The sequence below is a fragment of the Cavia porcellus genome, unplaced genomic scaffold, assembly GCF_034190915.1.
Source record: "Cavia porcellus strain 051 isolate PalLab524CR breed Dunkin Hartley unplaced genomic scaffold, mCavPor4.1 scaffold_15, whole genome shotgun sequence".
NCBI classification, from domain to species: domain Eukaryota; kingdom Metazoa; phylum Chordata; class Mammalia; order Rodentia; family Caviidae; genus Cavia; species Cavia porcellus.
Window position 1 is genome coordinate 51156958 of NW_026947498.1, and position 11039 is coordinate 51167996.

Consider the following 11039-nt stretch of genomic DNA (forward strand, 5'->3'; position numbering starts at 1 on the left):
CGTTTTGTGGAAGATGAATGCAATGTGTCTTTTTGCTGCTGCTGTAATACATTTTTAATATATAAACATTCACCAAATATTTCAAGCAAAACTCAACACTTGAGTGCACTGATTCCATGATTTTTGAATTAATGCAGTGGAGGGAGAAAGAGTGGGGGGAAGAGCAGAGGAGGAAGTGGATCTCTGAAGGGTGTGTCATCAGAGGCTGTGTCTCTTGCTGGCTGGCTTCCCCTGTTACTTCCTAACTGCCCTGATGTGGGAAGCTTTGTGGTAGCCACCATTCCATGAAATGAAAGTATTTCTGCTTTGGGGAACCTTCCCACCGTAGCCTGAAACCTCTCAAATCAGGAGCGAAAGTAAACCTCTACTCCTTTAAAATTGTGTGAGAAACTTTGTGCCAATACCATGAAAGTTGAACAGATAGATAGATAGATTAGATAGATTGACCAATATTTAACTGATTCTCCAGTAACTTGATGTAGACATTTTTTCTTTTAATTTCCATTTTTATTATGTGTTGAGGTGCATATGATTACACTGATGCTGCTGCTGCTGATGATTCTGATGAGTGGGGTACCTGTACATAACACATTTTAATTATTTTTTCAGCCTGTACCTTACCACTAGCTCCCTGCTCCTTCTATCTTATGATTTTCTTCCCATTTGCAAAAAATGTATTTCCATTTATTCTTCTCTTTCAATATATTTTTATCCTCTTTCCCTCGCAGCCCCTCCACCTTTTGTACCCTTCCCCATTTAAAAAAAAGTCTTCCTACTCTTGTTATCTAGCTTTTATTTTGCTCTTTATTTTATATTTTGGGTTTCTCACATAGGAGAAACCACATGATATTTATGCTTATGTGTTTGATTTTTTGCACTTAATATTATGGTCTGAAAGTATATCTATTTATCTACAAATGGCTCAAATGTATCCACTTTACAACAGAGCAGTTTCGATTGTGTAAAAATGCTATATTTGTTTGAGCCATTCATCTATTCATGGGAATTAGCTATTGTAACTTGTGCTGCTGAAGCTACTATGACTTATATGCAAGTATCACTGTGGTGTGTTTTTAACACTGGGGAAGATTTCTAGGAGGAGAATATCTGGGAATTTCAAGCGGGATTTCTATTTTTAGTTTTTTAAGGAATCTTCACACTGGTTTTCACAGTACTTATACTAGTTTGTGTTTCCAGTAACAATGTAGAAGAGTTCCTTTTCCCCTGATAGTTCTTCCAGATTTTGTTATTCTTTGCTTCCTTGATGACTGCCATATCTCCTGCAATAAAATGGAATCCCAGTGTCATTTTACATTGCATTTCTCTAATGGCCAGCAATATTGAACATCTTTTCACATGTCTATTGGCCACTTGTAATTTTTTTCTGAGACATTGTATATATTTCAGTTGTCAATTTTTTATCTGATACTTTATTTTTTGCAAGCTCTTTTTGTGTGCTTTATATATTCTAGTTGTTACATATCTGAGAGATAGCTGACAAAAAACTATTCCATTTCTTGAATTGTCTCTACTCTGATGTTTTTTTCTTCACTGTGAACATTTTGAATTTTTTATGAGCCCATTTGTTGACATTTAGTACTATATCTTGTCTCATGCGGTTATGTGTAGGAAGTCCTTGTCTATGATTATATCTTCAAGAGTTTTACCTATTTTACCTCCCAGCATATTATTTCTGTTTTAGTAATTATACCTATGATCAAATTTTATTTTAGTTTAGTATATGATGACTTATTTGGGCCTAGACCCAATTTTCTGAATGTGGATGCCCAATCTTCCCTCCAGTGTTTAATGAAGTGTTTACCTTTCTGCTAGCGTATATTCATGATTCTTTGTCAAATACTTAACAGCTGAATGTGCCTGAAGTTTTTCCCCCTTCCTCTGTCCTGTTCCATTGATTCACAGGTTTGTTTTTGTGCCAGTGTCATGCTGTTTTAGCTTTGTAATTTATCTCTGTAGTACAACTTCATAAGTGCAATTGTGATGTCTCTTCTTTTCCTTTTGTAACCATGGATTGTTTTAACTATTCCATGTCTCTACTGGTTCCATATCCATTTTACAATTGTTTTCTCTAGATTTGTGAGGAATGCTGTTTGTATTTTGACTGGGATTGTGTTAAATCTACATATCAGTATTGGAAGTGCAGTCAAAACTTAGATTTTGTGTAACTTGGTCCGAGAGTGTTCCGTAGCATAAACAAATATTTCTAAGAAATTTTAACTTGATAAATGAGCAACGTCTTCCACTGCAAGTACAATGTCATTCAGAACATCACATGATCACAAGTGGTTCTTCTCTCCTTCTTTTGCTGCTTTGATATACAAGTGTTTTGGACTTTGAGCAGAACAAATTATTCTTTCAAGGTTTTACTGTATAGCCTTTTTCACAGTACTGGTTCTTCCTGTCAAAGAACAAAATATATCTTCCTTTTTTCTGATGTCCTCTTTGTTCTCATTTTGTGTAGTGATGGAATTTTTATTTTAGAGTTCTTCATTTTCTTGGTTAGGTCAGTTGTTAGGTACTTCATTTTTCTTACTGTTCTTGTAAATAGTATTTTTTCCTAATTTCTTTCTCAATGAGTTCATTATTGGTAAACAGAAATGCTATTGATTTTCATGTGTTAAATTTATGTATACCTTGCTTCATTATTAAATTTAGCTACTAATTCTAGAAACCCTTTTGTGGAATTTTTGAGTCTTATATACAGAAGATCATAACATCTATAAATAAGATGAGTTGTGGAGTGGTTCTTTCAGATCTTGGCTATTTGAAATTTCATATGCCTCACTTATTTGTATATTCAATTATTTTTTTTCATAATTGAAAATTTTTCTGTGAACAGGTTCTTTTAAAAACTGTGCTATCTTCTAATTTTTTACTAAATCTAATTAATCTTATATTAGTCTTGGTATCATCTATAGATTGGATCAATTTTCCATGTTTTCTTGTTTTTAAGATCAATATTAATCACCAATTATAGCATTATCTTCTAGATCTGACACTCTTTGCACACACTGGTTGCTTCTGCTGTCTGTAATTTCAATAGAATTTTGAATCACCTGGCTTTGTATTTGGTACTTTTTAATGGTCCCCAATGAATTTCTTTGCTGGAAAATCATTTTTGCTTCGTTTGTTTAATTCAACTGCCTTTTTCTTAGTGTCTGATGTAGACTCACTGAATTTTTTTTGCTTAGTTGAATTATTAGTCATATTATTTTTGAATTTGCCAATAAAATGGTACCTTGGTTCACAAACTTAATTTGTTCTATGATTTTCAAAATGATGGCTAGATTGGTGCTTATGTGGGAAAGATGGCCACAGTTGTGTTTGTCACACAATACAGTTCGCAAATACAAACAATGTTTTGCTGAATGGTTCTGTTTGTGAACCATTTTTTTGGGGGTGGCAGGGGTTGAATACAAAAGTACTTGTAAACCAAAAGTAACCCTGTACCTTGTTGATCTGTTTTTGTTTTGTTTTTCCGTTGTTAGTTTTGGGGTTTTGTTGTTTTGTTTGTTTAATCTCTGTTAGTCTTTCAAATAATTTGACCATGTGACTTTTGATTTCCTTCCCCACTGGTATCCCCTAGAACAACTTTAGGGAAATTGGGAGTTTGGGGAGGCATTTGTGGCCTAGTCTTCTCATGTTTCTATTTTTTATGCTTTCTCTGCTAAGGCTTGCAGCTTGGTTATAGTAGATAGCTTTCCAGCCAGTTTGGGACCTATTTATTTAATGTCTGCTTTTCAGGAATATCCTGTGGGGATAGCTAAATAGTGATCTTTGCCTCTTTCCCAGGACCCAACCACTGGAGATTATTTGTGAAGTGAGGCTGCAGAGTTCTGGTCCAATACTCACTTCTCTTACATAAGACCTAAATTTTGTTTATTACCCTAGATACTGGTTTTCTGTGAAAACCATTGGTAGCAACTACTGTGTTATCTTGCCTATAGTAATAAAATCAGGAATAATGACAGAAATAAGTATAAACTGAATAAATAATGACACAGTCTAAGAACAAACATTAACCACAAAAAAGATATCTGTAATTTTACTATAAATATTAAGACAACCCAAAATTGACCAACAGGAAATATCTAATGAATAGAAAAACTTTATTTTTAATAATGGAACACTATTCAACAATAATAGCACATAGTTAATTATAGATTCATAAAGTTTAGTGGTAATAAAAGTAAAGGTACAAGGTGTCAGGAATAGGACCATGAAAAAGTAAAACTTGAAAAACTAACCAGTGGAAGATGAGAAAGAGATGATAAAAGTACAATAAAAGACCCTATTAAGGAGTAAAAAGGTTTAATATTATTAGATAAAAGTAATAGAAATAAATGACAAGAAAAAAGAGAAAATGAAAAATCAGAGAATAAACTAAAGGAAAAATAGAAACAAGAAAACAAAGTAAAGGAAAGTATAAAAAAATTTAAAGACTAAAACAAAAAAGAAAGGCAAAAAATGTACAACACACACACATACACACAGAGAGGGAGAGAGAGAGAGAGAAAGAGAGAGAGAGAGAAATGCATCCAGAAAAGTTCCTATGTATTTCGAAATGAGTGGTTTCACTCCAGGACCTTCAGTCTTGGAAACCAGCAAGTTCTAGTCTTCTTATCCTTAACCTACAGTCTGTGGGTTGAATAGGTGCCCTGGCCCGCATCAGGAATCTCTACGGTGAACACCAGCCTCCTCCTGCAAGGTGTTATGGTACACAGGAAAAAACAAGAGCAAGGACAAAATGGCAGTGCACTGGGGATGTGGGATGGCCAGTGTTCGAAGGGAACAGAAGGCCATGAGGCAGCCGGAACCTCCATGCTTATTGATCATATTCACATGGAGGGAAATGGTGAGGAGATTATGGGTGGATGTGCTAGATAAGGGGGTAAGAGGACAAGGGGTATGAAAGAGGGGACAAAGTGTTCTTGCAAAAGGTACACAACAGCCAGTTTCAGGCTGCTGTTAATGAGCAACATGTTTTATGATCAATTCTGGGAAGGAATTTTATGTGGAATCACACACTCAGTGGAGACCTTATCTCATTCTTTAGTCCCACAGTCTCATGGCCAAGGACTCAACTATGGCCACGGTGAGGGACAAGCCTAGGTCAGCACACGGGTGACCCACTTGCTTACATGAAGACACATTCAGAGCCTCAGCCAGACTCACCATTCAAACCTAAAACCAATTTAGGAAAATTACCGAAATTACCTCTGTACAGCCCACACTACTCACATTCACATTTGGGCCTGGGGGAGGATGACACAGGGTCTTTCACACCCTGTTTAAGAGGTCCTTCTGTGTATAAACTCCAGACACTGGAAATGGTTCAAGTGAAGCCCTGTCCCAGATCACATGGTACATGTGGAAGCAGTCAGATCACTGGTCTCTGATGGATGTAGACAGTGGAGTCAAGATCTCTGATTCAGTGCCATCCTTAGTTACTTTTGTCTCATTGCTGAAACAAAATACCAGACATCCAAAATTAAGGAAGGAAAAGTTTATTTAGCTCACAGTTTGTAATCAGCTGGGTCCAAGGTAGGGCGGCATGCCAGAAGAGCAAGGGTTCAAGGCAGCAGAAGACAGCAAAAGCAGCATACCTACGCCTCTTTCCCTCCCTTGTATTGTATGCATGGTTCCTGCACTTGGGTGGGTATAGCACTCACACCATCTATGCACCCTCCTTTTGCAAAAGCTGAGGACATTTACAAAGTGAGGACACCGGCTCCTACCCTGCTGCTTAAACTTCTAAATTTGTCAAGTTGACCCAGTGTATCAACTGTCACAGTCAGACTCACTATTCAAACCAAAAGGCAATTTAGGGAAATTACCCCTGTACAGCCTGCACTGATCACAACTTAGTGCACCACATTGGGTCTGGTCTGGGATGAAGTGGCAGTCCTCCACACTCTGTTTAAGGGGTCCATGTACTCTTTCCCCCTTCTCACTACTGCACTTGACTAGTCTTAAAAAAGAAAAAGGTCCATGTATGAACTCCAGACCACAGCAGCTCAAACAGATTTCCAGAGGCAGCCATCACCTTCGGATTCAGCTACCTCTGAGAGCCATCTCTTGGATCTAGCCTCCCATCAAGAAGTGCAGGCTCTTTGTCTTATCTGGCCTGAACTTCAATTTAGGGAATGTATGTCTAATCCTGATCGTCCCCAAGTTTGTCTCTCATCCAGTCACTTTGGTAGGATCCCCTGGGATTCCTTAGTGAATCTGCAGCACAGATGTTCATATCACACCATCTCTTCCCAACATGGCACCTGTTTAAAACTCAGGCAATATTTTAGGCACTGTATTCAGTTTCCTTTTCAACTCTATCCCTCAATGAAGAAGTTAGTCCTGCAATAAAGGGCACATTGTTTTTGCAGTTTCCAACAGCCTTGTGCTTTTCTTGGGGATAGCACTGCTGGCCCATTTGTTATTTCTCCCTAAATCTTCTGACTTTTCCAGGTTTACCTTCTAACCCGGGGTACTGATCTCAGCTGTGATCAGGTTGTTCAGTTGGTAGTTGCCTTTATGCCCTATACTGAGGGGAACTAAGAGGCAGACTCAGCAGGGAGTTGTATTTAGATGACCACGGGCATGGGTCTACCACATGGGGTTGACTGTGGGCAGTTGTGGCCACTGCTGTGGCCTCCATCCATCACACTGCAGGGGACATAGCTGCTCCTCCAGTCTCTTTATGGCAGGTGTGACAATTTGCCCTAAACATTCTAAAGTTCAAGACTATATTCTGAGTATTTAAATTATATTTGATCACCCAGCCCCATAGAAAACATATGGTTGTGACTATACAGAAGTAATTAATATGTCATCTCTTTGAAGTTATGGCTTATTTCTGTACGTACTGAATAAGAGTATTTGCTAACAGTACTCAGAAGGCTGAGGCAGGAGTATTGTTGCAAGTTTGAGACCAGTCTGCACTACAAAGTTAAGCGCAAAGCCAGCCTGAACTGCATAGCAAAACTCTGTCACTCTGTCTCAAAAAACAAATAAATAAATAAAAAAGAAAAAAAGAGAAATGAAAAAGAATATTTACTGAAAGTTATTTATTCTTATAGTATTTAAAGACAAATGAAGGAATATAGAGGTCTGACCATACCTATGTCTAATATTTAGATAAATATGTAGTTTATTTCAACTTGAATTTTCCTCAAAATTCACATATTAAAAAAATGAAAAACATCTCTTATGATTATTTTTCATACATATATAAAAAGAGATCTAAATATATACATGATAGAAGGGATGGAAAGGGGATGAAAACCACAATTAAGATGTTTTAAGCACATATGTAAAGGCCCACAAGAAATATGATCAGTATATATGGCAAAGTTGTACTAATAAAAAATAAATAAAAACATACTTTTTAAAAAGTGCTAGCAGCACTCATGCTGTCAAAATCAATATGCTATTGTTTTGAGTATCAGAACCTGAAACTCACATAGATTTTCATTTTGAAGTTATAGGAACTGAGGAACTGTTATCTAGACTCCTGGAGTTTAGATTTTAGAAACTATAGTTCTTTCTTATGATGTGTTTTGATTTATCCTGGAGAATTCCTTCTATTCTTTCCTATTCTTTCTATGTTATCTTCAGAGATCGTACTTATTATGGAAAATTACTCAAAGGTATTGTGAGGTCCTTAAACAAATCATTTTAAACAAAAGCAAAACCAATCCATATAACTTTTAAAAACCAACTAAATGGATAATAAAAGGTAATCTAAAATTAAACTAAAACGTAATCAAACCTATGTGTACCATTATACTTCAGCAAAGGCAATTTGCATCAACCATGTGACTTTCTAAATGCCTTGTTCATCTTCAGTTGATTGAGAGGATACATATTTAAATCTTTTAATTAACTATTAAAGCTTCGTATGCTTTAGTAATGTCCTGGATTTCAAGGGTCTTTGGCTTATTAATACAAGGTGATTTCATCTTCTCTAGTAGGTGGTCAATGATTTGTTTCTATTTCCTTCATTTTTAAAAGTCTTTTTATTCTTACTTTTGTGTCTTTTTAGTCATGGAATCAAGAAGGTAGTGTTTTATAAATTAATTGATTCTCAAAGATATTTGCACACAATCTAGAAAAATTTCAAGGATTCTGACTGGTTCTGAGAAATTAATGCATCTCCAAACTACTGAAAAATGGATGCTTTAATTCTCCAGTTTGGGGTACTTTTTATCCAGTGTCAGAATGATTGCTTTCTCTGTGGTACCAAAGCTGCACATGAGCATCTATCCATCTACTTGTAGTGACATTAAATCCTCTTTGTACAAACCATAAAAGCTCCATTTTCCTAACTTGACAACTTTTATCCTACCTACCAACTGTGCAATTAGAAATAGTAAAAGATGTGAGGCCAACAACTTGCTGAACTATTATATCAAGCAGTATGTCAAGGTCTAGGTCTTTACTGCCTTTTAAGAAAAGTTACTACTTTTCTTGTGTGTGCTGAAAATCTGTAGTTCATACAAATGGCAGTTACACCACTCTCACTGCCCTCCATTCGCCACCATTGGAAAAGACACACTGATATTTATGAGCATATAAAATCACACGTGATGTACTTATCTAATCAGATAGGTTCCATTATAATATCAACTCATTCTCAGCTCTGAATCTTTCTCTGACAAGTTGCCAGAATATACACATTTTCTGACAAAGCTGCCAAGGATAGGTAGGAAGAAGAAATTAACCAAACATGTTCAGATTTCATAAGGAAGAGATAATGTATCAAAATAGCTAAGCTGAGATCCAAATGTTGAAAATATTTTTCTTTATGGAAAATGGAAAATTTTAAAAGTCACGAAATATTTTTTGGTTTTATGTTACAATTTTATGTTTTTTCAACGGATTTAACTATATGTATGCAAAAATTTGCAGCTGTAAATATTCTTTTTTTTTTTTTTTTTTTGTCTTCTTCATTTTTATCGGTACCGGGGATTGAACTCACGACCGCCTGCTTGCAAGGCAGGTGCTTATGCCGCTGAGCTAAACCCCTAGCCCCTCTGTAAATATTCTAAATAACTGGATTTTCTTAGTAATTCTCTCTTCAAGTAAACATGTTCTGATACAAAGTTATTGTAATATAGTCAACATTTACTGTGGTCTTATTTAAGTATTAGACATAATTCTAAGCAACTCTCTATATACTAAGGAAATATTCTAAATGCCTATGACATAACTAGTACTTGCAAGTGCCTTATTTTATAGATAAGTAAGAAACAATGCAGAAAAGATGAAAAACACATTAAATAATTGCTTGAATTACTAGTTCAAAGCAATCATTTTAGTAGCTATATGGTTATCTCCTCTAAGACATTACAAAGTCTTACCAAATTATTTCACAAGGTAATATAGTCCATCTATGCACTTGATATATGGTTGGATTACATGCTGATAACCCATTGTGTTTATTAAAAATATCTTAAGTCTGAAATGCATTGAAGGTTCCAGCATCCGGGAGCATCAGCAGCCAAGAAGCCAGGCTATGGAAGACCTCCATAAGCTGCTGCCTACAGCAGCACCCTGCCCTTCTCATCCTCGCCCATCTCTGTGGCAGGGCCCAGATGCCCAAGAGGAAGGATGGCTCAGCCAAAGAGGCAGAGAAGTCCAGGAAGAGACAGATTAGGCTGTTGACTAAATTTGCTCCAGTAGAAGTAGAAATGAACCAAAGGGCCATGGGAAAGGATAGATTCTCCGGGGTGGGAAGGCAAAAAAAAAAAAAGAAGAAAAAAAAGAGAGAGAGAGATAAAACAGAGGTTAACTAAGAATCTAAAAATTATTTATCTGTACAATATGGAAAAAAACTAAAAATGAGAAAAAGTCAGCTTCTGAAGAAATAAGTAAAGCCAAATCTGATTGATCAGCAGGTGCTCTTGTCACTGGCCTCTGTCTCACTTGTACAATCCAGAAGGACTTTTTCACTAGTTATTTGGATTGTTTGTTTGTTTGTTTTGGTGTTTTCTTTTTTTTTTTTTTTTTTTTTTGCCCCACTACCTATTCCTTTGAGGTGCAAAATAAGGACCTTCGAGGACTTTTTTTTTTTTTTTTTAAACAATGGAATTTCCTGCTGCAAACTTTTCTCTTGAACTGATTTCATTATATCCCACAGGTTTTAGGGCATTGAAAATCTGCTTTCAATTGTATTGACTCATTTTTAAAATGCTATTAATTTTTTAATTAATCCATTTGTTATTCCTGAATATGGTGCTTAATTTCCATGTAATTTTAACTTTTCCAAAGTTCCTTCTGTTACTGATCTTATTTCATCACAGTTTAAAAAAAAAGAAAATCTGATGAAATAAGATGCTCTCAGTATTCAGGCGACATGTCCAAACCTTTTTAAACTCTGCCCACAAGCCATTTCCAAAGACTCTTGTAAAACATGGTCAGGTATAGTCACAGCACATGACCCCGTTCCTGATACCAAATTCCATCTTAGTTACTTTTTACTCGTCACTGAGACATAATACCTGATGCTCAAGGTTGGGAAAGGATTTATTTCTTACAGTTTTTGGAGGTTCTAGTCCATACTCAATTGGCTCCAAGGCAGGGTGGCATGGCAGGCCTGCAGTTCGTGGTGGCTGCAAAATAGCAAAGTGGAAACTGGCAAGAGAGAGAAACATGCCTTTGTCCACCCATTACATTGTATGCTGGCTCCACCCCTAGGTGGGTGTAGCACTGACATCATCAATCCAAGTGCTAAACAATGAACAAATCACAAATACAAAAAGCAAATGCATAAGGCCTGAGGGCCACAGACACAAACCATGACATTCCACCCCTGTCTCCCAGGACTCATGCACATCCTTCCTACAGAAGACATTTAGTTCATCTCCAAGAGTTTCCAAGAGTTGCCAAAGTTCTGATAGTTTCAGCATTGCTGAAAGTCCAAGACCCAAGTCTCCTCCCAGATCTACGGCAAACTCTTAACTGTAACCCCCTATACAAATGAAACAAAGTTAAACAGTTCTGAAAAGCAAAGGAACAAG

General features: G+C 36.4%; 1 long non-coding RNA gene across 1 annotated transcript; it reads right to left on the bottom strand.

Moving 5' to 3' along the window:
* Window positions 1–523: 523 nt before the first annotated feature.
* LOC134470574 (uncharacterized) lies at window positions 524–10647 on the bottom strand. The gene is made up of 3 exons (XR_010039514.1): window positions 10557–10647; window positions 5263–5485; window positions 524–1280 (listed from the first exon to the last, which is right to left on the bottom strand). It is a non-coding gene; the product is annotated as an uncharacterized LOC134470574 (long non-coding RNA).
* Between the last annotated feature and the right edge of the window lie 392 nt (window positions 10648–11039).